Source organism: Bubalus bubalis, chromosome 2, assembly GCF_019923935.1.
Source record: "Bubalus bubalis isolate 160015118507 breed Murrah chromosome 2, NDDB_SH_1, whole genome shotgun sequence".
Classification (NCBI taxonomy): domain Eukaryota; kingdom Metazoa; phylum Chordata; class Mammalia; order Artiodactyla; family Bovidae; genus Bubalus; species Bubalus bubalis.
In genome coordinates this window covers 44,914,676-44,933,450 of record NC_059158.1, presented here as the reverse complement: position 1 = coordinate 44,933,450, position 18,775 = coordinate 44,914,676, and the positions used below count along the sequence as shown (strand labels likewise).

General features: G+C 42.1%; 1 long non-coding RNA gene across 1 annotated transcript in view; it reads right to left on the bottom strand.

Moving 5' to 3' along the window:
- The window catches only part of LOC112578412, a 78,342-nt gene extending 59,959 nt beyond the window's left edge, over positions 1-18,383 (bottom strand). Inside the window, exon 1 of the long non-coding RNA XR_003102662.2 lies at positions 17,888-18,383. This is a non-coding gene — a long non-coding RNA (uncharacterized LOC112578412). The remainder of the gene's footprint in view (positions 1-17,887) is intronic.
- Between the last annotated feature and the right edge of the window lie 392 nt (positions 18,384-18,775).

Sequence of the window (18,775 nt, the reverse complement as noted above, 5' to 3'; positions counted from 1 at the left end):
TTTGACAGGCACAGACCAAGACAAAGGGAGTTATGTGAACACCAGCCACATATTCAGAAGAGTTTAGACAATACACTGCTTTGTTATATTTCATGAGTTCATGGCACCCAAAGATGCCGCTAATACAGGAGGACAATAGCTGACATATCAGGTTTTGCAGTCATACTACCAGTGGCTGACTGTTTGCCAAACCGCCTTCGGCATCGTCCCTGAGTTCACAGAACAAAAAGAGGATGGGTATTAAAATGCTCACTTCCATCAGACTTTAAAAGTCCCAGATTATCTGAAAGAGCAGTCAAACTAAACCCAGAGTGCAGCCTGTTGCATCTGATGGCAAAATTATTAAATTTATTCCATTCCTGAGGCATCTAAATAGGAGGAAGGGGGTGTTTGGCAAACATGAGCAGAGGGGAGCCCTGCGCAGGATTTATCTGAGTCCACAGGCGGTGGACTAGATTTCTAGGGCTGTCATAACAAATGACCACAATTTGGATGACTCACAACAATAGAAAAGTATTCTTTCACTGTTCTGGAGGCAAGAGGTCCAAAATCCAGGTGCCAGTAAGGTTGGTTCCCTCTGCAGGGCTGTGAGGGAGCATCTGTTCTGTGCTTCTCTCCCAGCTGCTGGAGGCTTCCACCCGTCTTCGGCGTTTCTTGACTTGAAACTCCATGACTCCGTGACCACCTTCTCCCAGTGTGTTCCTGTGTCTTCTCATGGCATTTTCCTGTGTGTGTGTGTGTGTGTGTGTGTCCAAACTTCCCTTAGGGTGTTGTATTGGTACCACCTTAATGACCTCAACTTACCTTGATCACATCTGCAAAGACCTTTATCACAAATCAGATCACGTTCCCAAGTACCAAGGGTTAGGATTTCAACATCTCTTTGGGGGCGGGGGACACAATGCAAGCAATAACAGGTGTGGATTTGCTAATTGCTGAGGAGAATTCAGAGTCAGTCAAGCTTTGCCCACAGTCTGAGTATCTTCACTCCTTAAATGAGGAGAGTATACACGTTTTCACCCTTAGACTTGATCTTCTAAGAAAAACTCTCTTCTACTGTTTCACTTGATTTCTGTTTTAGTGTGCTTCCAGTTTTGGAAGAAATGGTCTTTGTCCTGTCTTTAAATCTGTTGTTCTTCATGTGGATGTCACCCCAGAAGGTAAAATCCCAAAAGCTGTTTAGTTGGTCATTGTTGGCATTAACGTGGGAGAAAGAAGACAGAGACTGCCTCAGAGACGCTCCTCAACTCGCACCAGAGGCCGTCTGCAAGCAAAGAACTTCACTAGCTTGGTGGGGGGATAGCAAAGGGGGCCCCTCTCTTTAAAGGAAGCCTGGAACAACACGTTCTTTCTGTATCTTAAAAGCAGGCATGAAGTTTGGTTTAAGGCTGTTAGTTTCCAAAGTCACAACGTGAGATAGAAGGGAAATGACAGTGACATGGTTCCACGCAGGCAAAACGGGTCCTCCTTTCCCCATTCTTCAGGAAAAGACAATTTAAAATTTTTAAATAAAATTGCTTGTGAAGAGCATGAAAGTTATTTACCTGTTTGCTCACCTGTGTGTTTATTTATATCATGGGTCAGCAATGGGAGCCCACATGCCAACCCGATGGCGGCTTGTTTTGTGAATAAAGTTTTATTGAAACACGGCCAACCCCATTTGTTTTATTGTTCATCCCTGCTACCCACTATACGGCAGAACTGGGCGTTGCCAGCAAAACCTGAAATATCTACCATCTGGCCCTTTACAGAAGAAGTCTGCCAATGCTTTATCTAGATTTAGGGAATTAGGAACTAAAGGATATCACAAAGCCCCAAACACACGGGTTACCAGCAGTAACTTGCAACCTCCTGGTTCATAACAAGCCTATGAGCTTAGTGGTTAATGCTTGGCATTAGTACCTATTGGTACAAGCCAGGTAGGGTTTAAACCACCAAAACCCCCTAGCAATCATAACAATAGAGATGCCAGAAGTGAGCACTATTAAGAATCAGAATCCCAGAACGAATAGAAAAGAAGACTGAATCACAGTTTAGAATAGCCCTCTAAGGCTTGAAGCAGGGCATCTGCCTTATCAGTAAACCAAGGACGTTGCAGCATCGAGCCCTCAGCCAAGACAGCCGCCCCGCCGCGGGGCACCTGAGGGGTCTTGGGACCGAGAAAAAGCTGGGTACCGGCCCTGTGTAGTTTGGGTGCACGTCAGAGGGATGGCTTCAAGGAGCGCAGACACCTCAATCTTCCCATCCATAGAAAAGGGCTACTTTCATCCACTTGAGATGCTGCTTTTCTTTAATTAACAGTCATCTTTTGATATTCCTAAATTCATGGTTTTTGTTGCAAAAATTATATATCTGACTCCTCCCTTATGACCTCAGAGCAGTCCCACAGAGCTACCTGAGAGGCTGCTTCCCAGGCTTAAGACCTCAGCAAAGCCTGCCAAATAAAGCATAATTCTCTGCCTTTAGGGGATAAGTCTCTGACAAGGGGATAAACTCTTATGCTTGGTGCTGGGATGAAACCCAGCACAACTTCTCCCCGCTGTGGTCATTCTTGTAGCTCGTCCCCTCCTTCGCTAGAGTCATCGAATCACAGCAGGGTATCTCCAAAAGTGCTGGGGACCCTCAAGGCCTTCCCGGGGTCCCCCAAGCATCCCAAACCCAGCGCTCTATAAAAAGCACCTCCATTTTGTCCCAGGGGCTGAGGCTCCTCTCAGCTCCCTCATCCCTTCTGCCAGCCTCTGGCTTTCATCAGGCAAGTCCGTATTCTCAACCCAAACTGTGCCTTTCTGGCCCGGCCCTGTGGCTGAATGCCTCAGTTGCACTGTCTGCCTGGTTTTCCATCAGACCATCTCTGAATCCAGGCTCTGTGGCAAAAGGGCCAGACCTGATCTTGCCCAGTCTGCTCTGACCTCATTAATTTTTCCCCAAGGGCACAATGCCCAGTCACTACCGCTAAGCCACAGGGACTTTGATTCTAATATATTGGCTGCTGTCTTTTTGCTGAATCTGTCTTTCCGTGACAGTTTCTGGGTTAACCCCGTCTTAGAACATACCAGAACCTGAAGGGGCTGCTAATCTTTTATGTCCTACAAGAATAAATAAATTAGTATACATATACAGCATTTAGAATCGTACCTGACTATAATAATCACCTAATGTTCGTGTGTGCTCAGTCACTTTAGTCATGTCTGACTCTTTGTGACCCCATAGACTGTAGCCCACCAGGCTCCTCTGTCCATGGGATTGTCCAGTCAAGAATACTGGGGTGGGTTGCCATGCCTTACTCCAGGGGACCTTCCCCACCCAGAGATCGAACCCATATCTCTTATGTCTCCTGCATTGGTAGGTGGGTTCCTTACCACTAGCGCCACCTGGGAAGCCCAAACATCTAATACATGCTAGTTATTATGTTATCTGGAGAAAGCAATGGCACCCCACTCCAGTACTCTTGCCTGGAAAATCCCATGGATGGAGGAGCCTGGTGGGCTGCAGTCCATGGGGGTCCCTAAGAGTTGCATACGACTGAGCGACTTCACTTTCACTTTTCACTTTCATGCATTAGAGAAGGAAATGGCAACCCACTCCAGTATTCTTGCCTGGAGAATCTCAGGGATGGGGGAGCCTGGTGGGCTGCCGTCCACGGGGTCACACAGAGTCGGACACGACTGAAGTGACTTAGCAGCCGTAGTAGTAGCATTATGTTATCTGAGCCAGTAACTGGTTTCTTTCTTGCTCTATGGTGTTCAGAGACCTTTTGGAACCAAGCATTTACTTCTAAGAATAGGTTTTATCTTCAGGTTACTGAAATTCTAGTCTTATCTAGTATCTCTTCTGAATAGTTCTCAATTCCTATTTCTAAGTGGAGAAGAAAATCTTAGGAAATGTGCCTTTAAGTAGAATGAGAAGACCAGAATACCTGTATTTATTTTTCTTCTTTTATTTTTAAGCCACTGAAACTCAGTTGGACCAGTAGATAAGCGATCCTTGAACCTTCACAAGCTTTGTCTAAAACAGAAGCTCCTTTTTCATCTTTTCAACAGACTGTCTTTTATACTTTTGCATGTAGCAAGGATTGTTTTCCCCCAAAGACTAACACAGAAAGAACCACTCAGAGTCAGAGACAGCATATTTATTAAACATCACAGCAGCCCTCCAGGGTCATCTATTTTCATGGGCTGCTGAATTATCTGTGATTATGATGTACTATTTATTGCTCATTTCTTTCTTTTTTTTTTTTTTTGAACTCTATTTTATATTGGAATACAGCCAATTAACAATGTTGTGATAGTCTCAGGTGAACAGCAGAGGGACTCAGCCATGCATACACACGTATCCATTCTCCCCCAGATTCCCCTCCCATCCAGGCTGCGACATTACTGCTCATTTCTTGAGCTTCAGGTCTCTCCCATACTAATGTCTCGCCCTTTGAGCTCTTTGACCAGCTGGGCCTGGCAGACAGGGCTGAGGGAAAGGATATAACAGAAACCAGGAAGCAAAGGTGCTGGTTCTCCAGCAGCAGCCAAATGGGAGCAGGCCTGTTTCAAAGATTATTTGAGACAAACACATGCTGTACCGTTCCTGATACTACCTATCCAGTGTCTGCTCCAGAAGTAGCCATGTGGGATGGATAATAATTAATGGGCCTGTAGGGACCAGACCAGTAACTTGGTAACCACAAGGAAATTTCAGACAGCAGGCATGGCTCCAGATATGAGATAATCTGTGATCTTTAGACTCAGGTCTCATTTAGCAGAACAGGAGCTGGAGCTAGGCCCACACCAGCCTGCAGGTAAGAGGGCGTTTCAGAGGCATTGTGTCTAACACGAAGCCCAGAAGATTCCTTCTGTCTTGGAACTTGCTTTACAGTTGCTCTCATCACACAATACCATAAATATTTATCCACATTCTCCACTAAACTCTGAGCTCCGTAAGGGGTATGACCATGTGATTTTCATGTTTAGATCCCCAATGCCCAACAGTCAGCCGATTCAATTAATTTCAAGTTAAAATAAATCAATTAATTTCAAGTTAAAAATAACACTGTACCACACACTGCTCAATGAGACCACACCCTCCTCAATCAGATCAAGGCTTTAGAGACTCCTCCAGGCTAGATTAAAAGTGGCTTCTTCCTCTCCCCATCTCACTCTCTGGGTCATTCTCAAATGGACTGGGAATGTTGGCCCCACTCTTGGCTTAGAACTGAAAGGCTCTGGCTGGATGTGGGCCCTGGAAGAACACTTGGGACCAAAGAAACTTCTCCCACCCACCTGCCAGGTGGCGTGAATGCCGTCCAAGACTGGATGGAGGGATTTACCCAGATGCTTGTTGTCATCTATTGCATCATCCTTTCCTAGGGAAGAAGAAAACTGTTTCCACATCTCTGTGACCTTAAATGTTCTCGCTCTAATCGGACCACAGGCATCTCTTGGCCTTTCGGTGCCAATCACATTGGCGTTCTAGTACCTATGGTGTCAGCCTGACCAAGCCCTCTGGAGGTGCCTGTCTCATGGTGTCCCATCTCCTGGAAGTTACACCCACAGTGTGGCCAGTACAGCAGGGCCAGAGACCGCAGGAGAGATGACCAACTAGTCACCAGACAACAAGCAAGTTCTCTTCATTCTCCAGTTCTTTTCATTCTGTTCATAAATAGAACATTTCTTTATGTTTTGCTCTTTTTAAGTGGATCCAAATTTGCTTCTCATTTCCTTAATTTTAGTAACTCATTCTAGATCTATTTCAATTTAGTGCCATTCTTGTCCCTATTTACAACCCACCAGTTTATCATCTGAGTCTAATGTTCTGGACTCTGACCCCTGGCCCAGTATTTGATACAAGATGAAGAAGTGACTTTAAAACTTTCAAAGGACAAAGGCCAGAACAGCACACCCAACGCTTGCAAGCAGCCGTGTATCGCAGAAGCAACTGTGTGTGTTCAAAGGGTGACATAGCTTATCCTTCACTCCACCTGGTTACTCTGAGACATTTTAGGAAGGCACCAGGAATAGAGGAGGGAAGAGAAGGGAAGGAATTCTGAGCTGTGCTGGCCAGAAGCCACATGCCTTTTGGGGGAACAGATTCTTTGACCACCCCCAACAACGACCCCCAACCTCTTAGAAATTCTGGCAGCCCATCACTATCTGCTTGATCATCTAGACTTATACGCAGCCTCCGTCTATACTTACAGGAAACAAGTTACAAGGTGTAGATTCATTACACTTTTTAAGATGAATGTGAATTAATAAGACTTTTATTGTAAGCATTTTACAGAATCTTCCTGAAGCAACTTGCAAAACCTTGGCTTAAAAAACACTTTTTTTGGCAGCAGGGGTTGGAGAGGAGCTGCATCTGGAGGCATGTGGGATCTTAGTTACCCAATCGAGGGTTGAAACTGCATCTTCTGCAGTGGAAGCACGGAGTCTTCATCACCGGACCACTAGGGACATCCCCAAAAGACACGTTCTTAAAAAGGGAACTTGAGTGGTTATGTAGCTATTACAGTACTATAGTCACGAGGGCAACTTCATAGCAAGGGTCCTGGGACATAGCAGAGAGCGGCTGTCACCCCAGTCAGGAGACAGGAGAGTTCCCCGGAGGTCCACGCACACCTCCTGCAAGTGAAGTTCAGGATATTTCCTCAAATCCTGCCCTTATCCACCCACCTCCCCTACGTTACCTAGGCAAGATTCAGTTTGTTTTCACTTGTTGCAAACAAATAATCCTTGCCTAGATCATACTGAAGATCTAGAAATAGCACATAGAAAAGGGTAAACAGAGAAAAATCAGTGAAAATCTTTGCAGGCCCATCACCCAGCTTCCCTCTTTTGACCATCTGAGCACGGTACCCCATGGGAGTGGAGGATGAGAGAGAGGGTGTCTCGGTGTCTGGAATCACTGATGAGCTGCTTGGTTTTACAATACCCAGATCTTACCCTCTCACCTAACACAGCCTTCTTCCCACCTGATGTGTAACTCTGATAAAAGAGAGCATTTTCTTGCCCTCTTTAACTGGTATTTCTGGATAGAGGAAAAGAAAAAAGAGACATTGAACAGCATGAAGAGGAAAAAATAAAACAACCAAGCATGCACACTTCTGCAGAACACACAAGAGACCCTCGATTTGGTAAAAGACTCTGTTTCACCAGAGTCAAACATACATTTTCAACAAAAACATCGGTGCCCTACAGACCGGTCTGGCTGCCTAATTTCTACTGTAAAACAAGCTCCAGCTTGAGCTGGCCGACAGGCAGGAATTTGAAACTTGAACGTTTTTACTTCCCGTTTCTTTCAGTGTCCCGCTTTAGCGGGGTAACTGGTCGACTTCCACCTCCAGGTGCCCAGAACAGCCTGATCTCCCTTGTGCTCAAGGCCATGTCAGCTCACAGTGGGTGGTGGCCCATCCCCCAAGGGTCTGCTTTCTTCTGAGTCACCGCTTGCGGGTTGGTAAGTCCTACAGGAAGTCATGCTGTAGATAAAAGGATCTGACTTAAGCTGAGGCTCACTGACGGCTCACAGCTAAGGAGCCCAAGTGCCCTCTCTAGGCCTCAGTTTCCAGATGTAAAAAATAGATACGTCTGCTCTCCTGGGTTGTCGACAGGCCTGTAGAGCTCAGACAAGTCTCCACCACCAGAGGCCCGGTCTCTCCCACCCCTCCCTTCAAAGTAACAGAGAACTTGCATCCTCCGAATTTCTGTTAGTGGGCCCAGGAGTGCATGGAACTTAAGGACAAGTTTACAAGGCACGGGGAGCGGGCAGAGGATGGAGGACGTTTGCTCAGGGGCACTTCTGTGCCCTCACATGCCACAGCATGGGGAGAATGTGCTTTCAGACACTTAGGGTTGTTGTTTAGTTGCTCAGTCACATCTCACTCTTTTGCGACCCCGTTTGCTGTAGCCCGCCAGGCTCCTCTGCCCATGGGATTTCCCAGGCAAGAATACTGGAATAGGTTGCCATATCCTTCTCCAGGGGATCTTCCAGGACCTGGGATCGAACCCATGTCTCCTGCATTGGCAGGCTGATTCTCTACCACTGAGCCACCAGGGAAGCCCTACCATGGATTCAGATGAGAACTTTAGAGAAGGTTCAGGAAGCCGCGGAGCACTAAGGTCAAAGGAAGGGGAACAGAAGTCAGCACCATTCTGCATCAAGATCAAAATTGAAATTTTGCAGATAAAATTTATGGCGAGAGAAAGTTGGGAGTTACTGAGAATTACAATTTAATGACGTTAGGATGAACTATTGTCTTAGATTTTTTTTTATGTTACTGAGTTGAAAGGAAGTTGACAGTCATTTTTCTTAATAATATGTTTAGCCGATTCAGAGTCCTTTGGGGGAACCAAACAGTTTCTTGACAGCTTAAAGAAATTAAATTACTTATTTAGAGCTTATAGTAAATCTCTTTGACTCTTTGTTAACAGAAATATTAAATCCATCATTTATTGATGGATTCCAAGAAGTAGCAAACTTGTTAGGATTTAATTATACAGGCTAAACAGCCAAATCCAAGTAGTAAATTTGAGTGAATCTAGCTCATGATGTGAATGAGAATATCATTTTCTGAAATACCTTAGAAAATAAATTCTGGGTACCAGAATTTATTTTCTGATCCAGTGGTTAAGACTCTGCACTCCCGATGCAGGGGGCACGGATTCAATCCCTGGTCGGGGATCTAAGATCCCACATGCCACACAGTGCAGTCAAAATAAATAAATATTACTGCAAAAAATTGTTAAAAGGAAAATAAATTCCATGAATGTTACTGTGAGGATAACAATCTATGAGAACAACGTTGTGCAATCTTTATCTACTGGGTTACAGTTTTAAAATTTAACTAGTAGGCTAATTAGTTACTCCCACACCATTTTCTATAAAGAATAATAAGCCACTTAGACGGTTTTATAAAATAGAGCTTGATAACATAAATTACATATTGGTGGAAAACAAAATACATGAAATAGAACTAGGAATAAATCCAAGAAAAAATTGTCTACTATATGAAGCTATTTAGTTACTTTGGTACCAACTTTGTTAAGAGGAAGTGAAAAAAATAGCTAGACTTTTTATATATATAATATTTAAATTTTCACTTTTTCCAGTTTAAGGACATTTGAAGGACATTCCAAAAATATTCCTTTGCACTTCTCATAATCTTCTAGTGAGTCTTGTTACAATCAAAGTCACATCTTATTATGATATTTATATTAATATTATATCAAACTGAATACTGATATGTCAAACTAATAGCTTGAAAATAAGGATTGTCATATCACTAGAAAATCCTACAAAAAGCAAATCTCAGCCTGTGTGAACTCCTGGGATGTGACAGGATTTTTTAGGGACTTATACATACATCTATATCTATACTATTTTAAGATAAAAAATTTCTGTAGGAATTGCTTACAAGTTTCTTTTTACTAGCTTCAGACTTCAGATATACCCTACCCTTCCACTTAACATAAAATACTTGTAAAGATTTTCTCGATAAAGTGTTAGTTATATCAGGTTTTGATTCCTACAAAACAGTCACCTTGTAAATTTCAAACACATAGCCCTGAAGATTCAGCACTCACAAGCTCAGATTTTCTGAGTCCTGCTTGAAGTGTTCTGTCCCATATCCTGTCCCACTGAGCCATCAAAATGCCCCAAAAATTCCAGCACTTAAGTATTACAATAAAAACATTCACAACTGAAGAATAACTTCAAGCCACAGATGATGAATAATCATAAGCCAAAGAAAAATTTTAATTAGTGATAGGACAAACAAGACATTTTTAAAAGCTGACATCATTCTAATTGATTCAATGACTTTTTCCCCCCTGTTCTACATAAGCGTTTCGGTATGTCAGTTAAAAGTATTAACATCAACAGTATTTGCCTTGGTATCCCCAACATAAGACACAACATGTTAATTCAACAATAATGTTTTGAGTGCCTCTTGGCTTACTCTGTACAACGCAGTATCAAGCACTAAGTAGTTATAAACAACACCCTGGGAGTGCTTTTTTTGGTTATTAATTTGGGAAAATTTCCAGCATATATAAAAGTACACAAAAAAGTATGAATCCTCACATACCCATCACCCAGTTTTAAAAATTGTCAGCTCATTGTCAGTCTTATACTGTATTCCCAGCCACAACTCCATATTATTTAAAATCAAATTGCCGGTATCATAACATTTTATCTGTATAATTTTATTATTTAGTTTTGATTTTAAATACAAGCATAATAGCATTATGCCATCTAAATAAAACACCAAAAAAAATCTCTATATAGTTATCAAATATCCAGTCAGTGTGCAAATTTCCCTGCCTCTTAAGTCACTTTTAAGCTAAACTTCTTCCTCTGCTATAGTTTGAGTTCCTCCAAAAAGAGACCGTAAGACAGGATTCAGATCCACGGAGTTTAAGTTCAGGGAACACCACAAGGGAAAGAGAGAGGGGAGTCAGGGGGAGAAGACAACCAACAAAGGGTATTAAACGTAAACCAACAAGGCCATTTAACCATTTACCAGTGCAGAATAGAAGCCTAATCCTTTCAGGGGAATTCTTGGAAAAGGTATTAACACACACACATACGCCCCTCAGGATTATCTCCCTGAGAGTTGAAAAAGCTGGATACTTATTCACCCACTTGATTTAATCATTGATTAAGGGCTGCTTCTGCAGGCATTGATTTCCTGGCACTCCTGACCTTTCAAAATCGGACAGAGCAGCCTCCCACGGTTCAGAGGAAAAGCTCCTTTGGCACAAAGAGGAGCCAGTGCCCACTGGAAGTCAGGCTGAGCACAGTGAAGGGTACAGAAGACCAGGATGAGCACAGACAGCGATTGCTACCCACTCTCCCCTTCTCGCCATTTACATGGTGAGGATACCAGGGTGATTTGTTCTGGAGAATTTCCAGCACTCTGGGTATTCCTGACTGCATCCACGTGGTGTCTTTTCACCTGTTGGCTGTCCCCTGCACTCCCTGTTCTCATTCTCCGATGGGTAGTTGGACACAGACTTAATAACGGACTGGATATTTTAGCTAGAAGACATCACTGGTGATAATGACAGGACTTTTCGTTAGCAGATATGTAATGCCCAGTTGTCTTTCTTTGTGTAGTGTTAGGAATTTTTGTCCAAGTTCATTATTTCATTAGAGCATGCAAATATTCCCTCACTGTGCTGCTAAGTCGCCTCAGTCATGTCCGACTCTGTGCGACCCCATAGACGGCAGCCTACCAGGCTCCCCTGTCCCTGGGATTCTCCAGGCAAGAATACTGGAGTGGGTTGCCATTTCCTTCTCCAATGCATGAATGTGAAAAGTCAAAGTGAAGTTGCTCAGTTGTGTCCGACTCTTAGCGACCTCATGGCTGCAGCCTACCAGGCTCCTCCGTCCATGGGATTTTCCAGGCAAGAGTACTGGAATGGGGTGCCATTGCCTTCTCCACTCTTCATTCACTTATTAGCAGAAATGCTTCTATAATACAGAAACTTTTTCTTGTCGACTATTTGATTACCCCAAGGTATAAGAAACATAAGATAAACCCTTGATTCTTTCCTTTTATTTGCCAGTTCTCGGAATCCACTATAGGTGATCAGGAGTTCTTTATTTTTTATGAACTCATAGATTTAAACATACCTGCAAGCTAAGTCGCTTCAGTCATGTCCGACTCTTTGCGACCCCATGGTCTGTGGCCAGCCAGGCTCCTCTGTCCAAGGGATTCTCTAGGACAGAACACTGGAGTGGGTTGCCGTACCCTTCTCTGGGGGATCTTCTGGACTCAGGGATCAAACCTGCGTAACTTAGTCTCCTGCATCCGCAGGCGAGTTCTTTACCACTAGCGCCACCTAGGAAAGCCTGAGTTTCAATCCATAGTCCAAATGCTCCCATTTTTGGCGGTTGAAAATCCATTCAGATTGACTTCTGAGTTCTTTTTGTCATTATTTTTATGGTCATTGAAAAATTTTTGCTTTTATCATATGACAATATGTCCCAGGACCTTCTTGAATTTTTCCTGCCCCAGTCTTGAAATTAGCTATTTCTTCAAGAATTCAGGTTCCTTTTAGTGGAAAATAGTAATAGGAAACACAGTCCAAGTTCTATCGGTTCACATCACTACTAAGACAGTCATTATTTCTAGGCTTTTTTGGCGGCCAGAGGTAGGAATAAGGGTTTTTTTGTTTGTTTGTTTGTTTTTCTTTTTGTTTTTTAAGAGCAATACATTCTGAGATCATACTGATGTTTTCAGTTCAAGTTTAGGGTTATTTGGTTAGCTATTCTTTGATTTCATATATTTTTCTCATGCTAACCCCTTGATTTTTATTAATATAAACATAATTACTTATTTGCCATATCTTGTACTATATACCATAGTTTCAAAACAGCAATGCTAACATTATTACAAACAGCATGATAATTGAAAGCGGCTTAAAGCTGTTTGCAATTCTTTTTATCCTCAGAATATATCCCACTGCTGCTGCTGCTGCTAAGTCACTTCAGTCATGTCCGACTCTGTGCGACCCCATAGACGGCAGTCCACCAGGCTCCCCCGTCCCTGGGATTTTCCAGGCAAGAACACTGGAGTGGGTTGCCATTTCCTTCTCCAATGCATGAAAGTGAAAAGTGATAGTGAAGTTGCTCAGTCGTGTCCGACTCTTAGCGACCCCATGGACTGCAGCCTTCCAGGCTCCTCCATCCATGGGATTTTCCAGGCAAGAGTACTGGAGTGGGGTGCCATTGCCTTCTCCATATCCCACTAGGTTTATATATTAAATTACTGGGCTTTTTTAAGTCACTTGAAATAATCCTCTCTGTATAGTTAAGTCAGTAACTTAACACAGTAATCTTTATTTTGCTGTTTTTAGGAATTATTTCTAAATTTAATTTGATTTCATAATCACAAAAAATGGTCACATGGTTTCAAAGTCCAATCTACAAAACAAGGTATAATCAAAAAAGTAAGATTTTTATTCATGTTTCCTCCACCCTGTTCCCAGGGCAGGTAACCAATTTTTTATATTTTTTCAGTTTTTTTATTATGCTCTTATTTTCTTGCTGTGACTTAAATATAAGCAAAGAGATATTCATATTCTTGCCACATTTTTTTGAGTGAATGGTAGCATATTATATATATATCTTCTCCATCTTGCTTTTTTCAGATAATAATGCATCCTGCAGAATATATGGAGATGAGATAGTAACAAACTTATACACACTCGTCAGTTACAGCTGCATAATTCTCCATTGACAGATGTCCCAGGTTCCCTACTGACAAACATTTGGGTTTTGCCAACATTTTGTTGTTACAAACATGGTTGTAATGAATATCCTTCTGCAGATTATAAACTGAAGTTTCCAAAACACAAATGTTCTAAGACTTCCTTTTGGAAATTGTTACATAAGTCATGGATTGAAGAGTTTTGTTTGAACTTATAGTATATGTTAGCTATGACCCTATCAATGTGGCTTCTGCATTTTCTCATTTTTATTATGTAGCAAAATTCTGTTTGTGACCTAGTATATAACCATTTTCCTAAGAAAATAGCTAATTTTAATTTTAAACAAGCAGAAGGAAGCGAAATTTCATCACAGCCCTTTCAGCAAAGAACACGAGCAGTTCGCTAGAGCTGCCAAGCATCAGGGTTCAGCAGGGAAGGAGGGTGGGGTGGTGGGGGCCTGAGGGCACGAGGCACAGGTGCCTTGCTGTTCGGTCAACAAACACTGCCCAGATGGGGAGCCCAGTGGGGAGCAGGGGCGGAGGGAGGACTTTGGTCCAGGATCTGGCAGCTGAACTGGAGGCTGTGAAGCCAGTCTGTCTACAGTCAAAGGCATAGGGTAACCCTTACTTGTAAGATACATCGTTCAATATCAACCTACTGATTGAATCTTATTTTATTCTTCAGTCTCCAAATCTTGAGAAAGACATGTCAATGCCTCTTACCACAATTCATATTTCTGCCAGTTTCTCCTTGATTTTCCATAAATTTTTTTTCCTTTTCTATTTTAAGCCTGTCTGTCTTATTTTATAAAGGTTCACAAACTTTACATCTTCATTGTGGATTATATCATTTATCAATATGAAATGACCCTTGCTTTTCTGGGAAATTATTTTTGCTTTGAATGACACTAATGTTAATAAAATGGCAATTTTATTTTTCTTCTTCTTCCTTCTTCTTTCTTCCTTTTGTAAATTACACTGTTGTCCCTTTTATTTTTTAACCTTCACAGCAGCAGAATGGCTGCCTTGTGCTCTGGCTGATAAAGATCATGGGTTCCTGAAGCAGGAAGTAGGCAGAAGGCTCTCTCAACCACCAGCAAGATTTTCCATGTCAGGGGGCAAAGCTGTGCCTGCTCTTGCCCGGGACTGTCAGTCAGGCTCCATAAGATTTTCACTTAATGGTGTTTCCTCCCAGATTCCGACTGCTGCTTCCACTTCCTTTCCAGTGTCACGGTTCTGTGGATTCATCATTTTTTCAGTGTCTGGGTGAGATGCTGGCTGTATAATAATTTTATGTGTTGCATGAGAACATGTATTTTAAACTGGTAGCCCATTTGTCATGTTTTTAACATTCCCTGCTATTGGTAATTTGATTTTAAAATTAACTTTGTATCATAAAAGCTTATCTTGATAACAACTTAATAGCTGAATATGGCACAGAAAAAGAAACTATACATCAAAGATGATAAAATGTACTTACAGATTTTTATTCTATGAATATGAATATTTCAGAACTAAAAAAAAAACCCATGACTTTGCCTTTTTACTTTGGAGTATTTTTATACTAAGAATTTATACATTTTTAAGAACATTTAGTTTTTATGTTGAGAACTTTGGATGAATTGGAAGTTTCAACCATGATGTGTGTGTTAGTCGCTCAGTCATCTTTGACTGAGTGTATCTGTTAATGTGCCTTAATGTCATCTTTACAGGATTTTTATTTATTTTCAAATTGAATTTTTTTTAACTTTTTATTTGCTTGCTTTTATTTTTCTTTTTCGGTTGCACTGCACAGCATGTGGGATGTTAGTTCCCCAACCAGCGATTAAAAAATTCTTTTAAAAAATTAATAATTCCAACCATAAAAATGGAAATGATCTAATTAGAAACATACATTTTTGATTCTCATGAAGCAACTGCTTCATGCAATAATAAACAATGATGATAAAAGGATTAGAAGACAGTTGACGGGGAACTTTACAAAGCCATCAAGCTGCCATCACCTAAAGCCAGTGATCAATGTTAGTGTTGCTCTAAGTGTGAAGGCCAAAGATCAGGTATCTTATGATGATGAAGTACATGCACCACTTGTCAAGTATTCCTGCCCGTGTGAAATAGAGAGCCAGTGGGAAGTTGCTGTATGGGCGCAGGGAGCTCAGCTGTGTGCTCTGTGACAGCCTAGAGGAGTGGGATGAGGGGGAGGTTCAGGAGGGACGGGCCATACCGGTACTCAGGGCTGATGTGTGTTATTGTATAGCAGGAACCAACGCAATATTGGAAAGCAATTATCTTCCAATTAAAAAAAAAAAAAGGCCAACGCAGTATTGGAAAGCAATTATCTTCCAGTTAAAAATAAATTTAAAAAAAAAGCTAAACAGAATCTAGTTAAGGCTTTAGTTCTAACTTCTAACGTTCAGGAAATACAAGGAATTAAGGACAATTTCAAAGATCACCACCAGGAAGCAATCAGTCAAATCAATAATCAAGCAATATATTACAGGATAACCAGCCTGTTTTCAAGTCAAGAGCATGAAAAAGAGGTGTGAGAGGCAGCCAAAACCTCCTGTGTTGGAAGCATGGAGCCCCAGCCACTGGACTACCAGGGAAGTCCCTACAAGATTTTTAAAACATTTAAAACTTAGAGATTTCCCAGTTTGCAACTCATAAAATATTACCATCATTCCCAAAGACCATAAAGTAAAATTAATCCATTTTTCAAATTGGAAAACTGGGTCTCCAAATCATAGGACAAATTTTTTCACTTTTTATTTTGGATTAATTTCAAATTTATGGAAAAGTTGCAAAAATTAGACCAAAAGCCTATATAACTCAGATTCATCAAACGCTAGTGTTTTGCCACCTTCACTTTCCCAGTCTCTCTCCCCTCATCTGACTCTCTTTTTTCTCTGTCCCCACATGTCCACACACTTACACATACATACACATGTGCGCACACACACTACAAGAATAAGAACATTCTTTTACATAATCACATTACATTTATCAAACTTAGACATCTGACACTGATACAACAATCATTACCAATCATTCAGCTTGTATTCCAAATCTTCCAGTTTCCCCAGTAATGTCCTTCAGAGCATTCCGGGAACAAGAACGGATCATGAATCACATTTAGGAGTCCCTTTAATTTGGACCGGTCTTTCTGCCTTTCTTGGTCTTCACATCAACAGTGTTCAAGAGTGCAGAGCTGGTAGAATAGGAAGGAGTTTTCACTCTTCTCCACCCTTTCTGGAGTTGGCATTGCCTTTGCAGTAAACCTTGGTGGGTGCTATCCTGGCCTTCCAGAATCTATTTCTTAAGGATGAATGAACCTAACAACTCATTTTCATGAATCTTTATGTGTAGCATCTGAATCCACATACACATATAAAGATTCAAGGCAAACTTAAACGACAGTTGTGGCAGTAGCAGCTGGCACTTATAGAGGGCTTAGTGCGGTGCACACACTGCCACTGAACCCTCGTAACAACGCTGGAGGATCCGTACAATTATCATCACCCCCATTTTATAGCAGAAGAAACTGAGGCACAGACAAATGAAGCCACTTGGCCTAAACCACACAGCTAGAATACAGCAAAACCTGAACTTCAACTCCAGCCATCTGGCGTTAGACACTTCTGGAGGTTTCATCTCTCCCAGATAACCTCATCATCTCTCTCATAAGTATCCAGCCTGGTGAGCGAGTGCTTGGTTTTTATGATACATTGGCATATGACCTGGGTAACAAAATCCTTAGGAACAATGTCCTGGTCAACGTCATACACACCGTGCTCTACATCTGAGCGTGGTAGGAAAAGAAGACCAGAGAAGCAAGAAGTCAGCAACAGACAAGTTTCCCACAAGCAGGAAGTGGCAGTGTCCAGACAAACAGGCTCGGACTCATATTAAGTTAAATATTTACTCCGCTGACAGGAGTAAATATTACACTTTTAATTATTATCCACTTTAACCAACATTTTGCTAGTGTCCACTGTTTGGGAGATGGTACGATGCATTTTGGGGAAAAAAACACAAATAGAAAAAAGGGTCTTAGGGAGCAATATGCATTTATGAAAAAACAAAAGCTAATGAATATTTATCCAAAAATATACATGTGTTGATAAATTAGTATTATGTTAATACAAAGAAAAAAGGGTTCACACAAACCCTGAGGGAGCCATCAGAGTAGGGAAAGTATAAGGAGACAAGTTTCTCCTTGAAGAGAAGGAGGTTTTAGAATAGGTTTAGAATAGGCTTCGCTGGTGGCTCAGTAGTAAAGAATCCACCCGCGGGTCTGGGAAGATCCCACATGTTGCAGAACAATGAAGCCTAAGCACCGAAGCTATTGAGCCTGTGCTCTCGAGCCCAGAGCTGCAGCTCCTGAGCCCAGCGCCACTACTGAAGCCGAATGACCCAGAGCCTGTGCTCCGAGAGAATCCACTGCAATGAGAAGCCGCGGAATATAACCAGAGAGTAGCCTCCACTCGCCATAACTAGGGAAAAGTCCGCTCAGCAACGAGGACTCGGCATAGCCAAAAATACATACAGAAATACAAGTTTTTAAAAACAGATTTAGAAAACCAAGGGACTGTGGAGTTAAGGGTGTCTTGAGTGAGATAAAAACACGGAGCTGAGAGCGGACCACACACACGTGGCCCTGCAGAGGGAGGAGGGTGGTGGGCTCACCTGGAAAGCAGAAGGATGCTAAGCGCGAGAACGACCTTGAAAAATCACCAGGTAGGTTCACGAAGTGCACAGGGACTCGGGGTTACGGATGTCAGAATGGGGAGACCATCTCGAAAGAGGGAACACTTTGGGTTTGGTTTTGTTTGTCATTTTACCAATGTTAAACCGATTAAGTAAGCATCAAGGAGGGCTATGAAAACAGCTCACTGGATCAAGGACAGAAGAAAAACACCAGGCTTTAGAGAAAGCAGTGTGTTCTGATAAGTCATGGGCAGAGAGGAGAAGAGGGTGGAAACGTCAATTTCTTCATAGACATTGGGTCAAAACACTTGTGGAAAATGACATGGCAACTGGACACTGAAGTGAGGTCAAGGAAGGGATTTTTATTTTTTAAGTAAGAAGAGACTATAAACCAGCCACAGTTCCCTGAGGCTGTGTCTAACCAGAGCCCTAGATATGAAATCAGCTCTCAAGGTCCTCTTTCATGACCTCAGTCATTAGAAAAATGTGAAGAAGAAACAGAAAACCTGAGAAACAAACATTTGTGCAGAAAATAGAGGGGATCATACAAATAAAACCTCATGTTGTTGTTCAGTCACTCAGTCATGTCCGACTCTTTGCAACCTCATGCACTACAGCACACCAGACTTCCCTGTCCTTCACCATCTCCCGGAGCTTGCTCACACTCATGCCCATTAAGTCAGTGATGCCATCCAACCATCTCATCCTCTGTCATCCCCTTCTCCTCCTGCCTTCAATGTTTCCCAGCATCAGGGTCTTTTCTAATGAGTTAGCTTCACATCAGGTGGCCAAAGTACTGGAGTTTCAGCTTCAGCGTCAGTCCTTCCAATGAATACTCAGGATTGATTTCCTTTAGGATTGACTGGT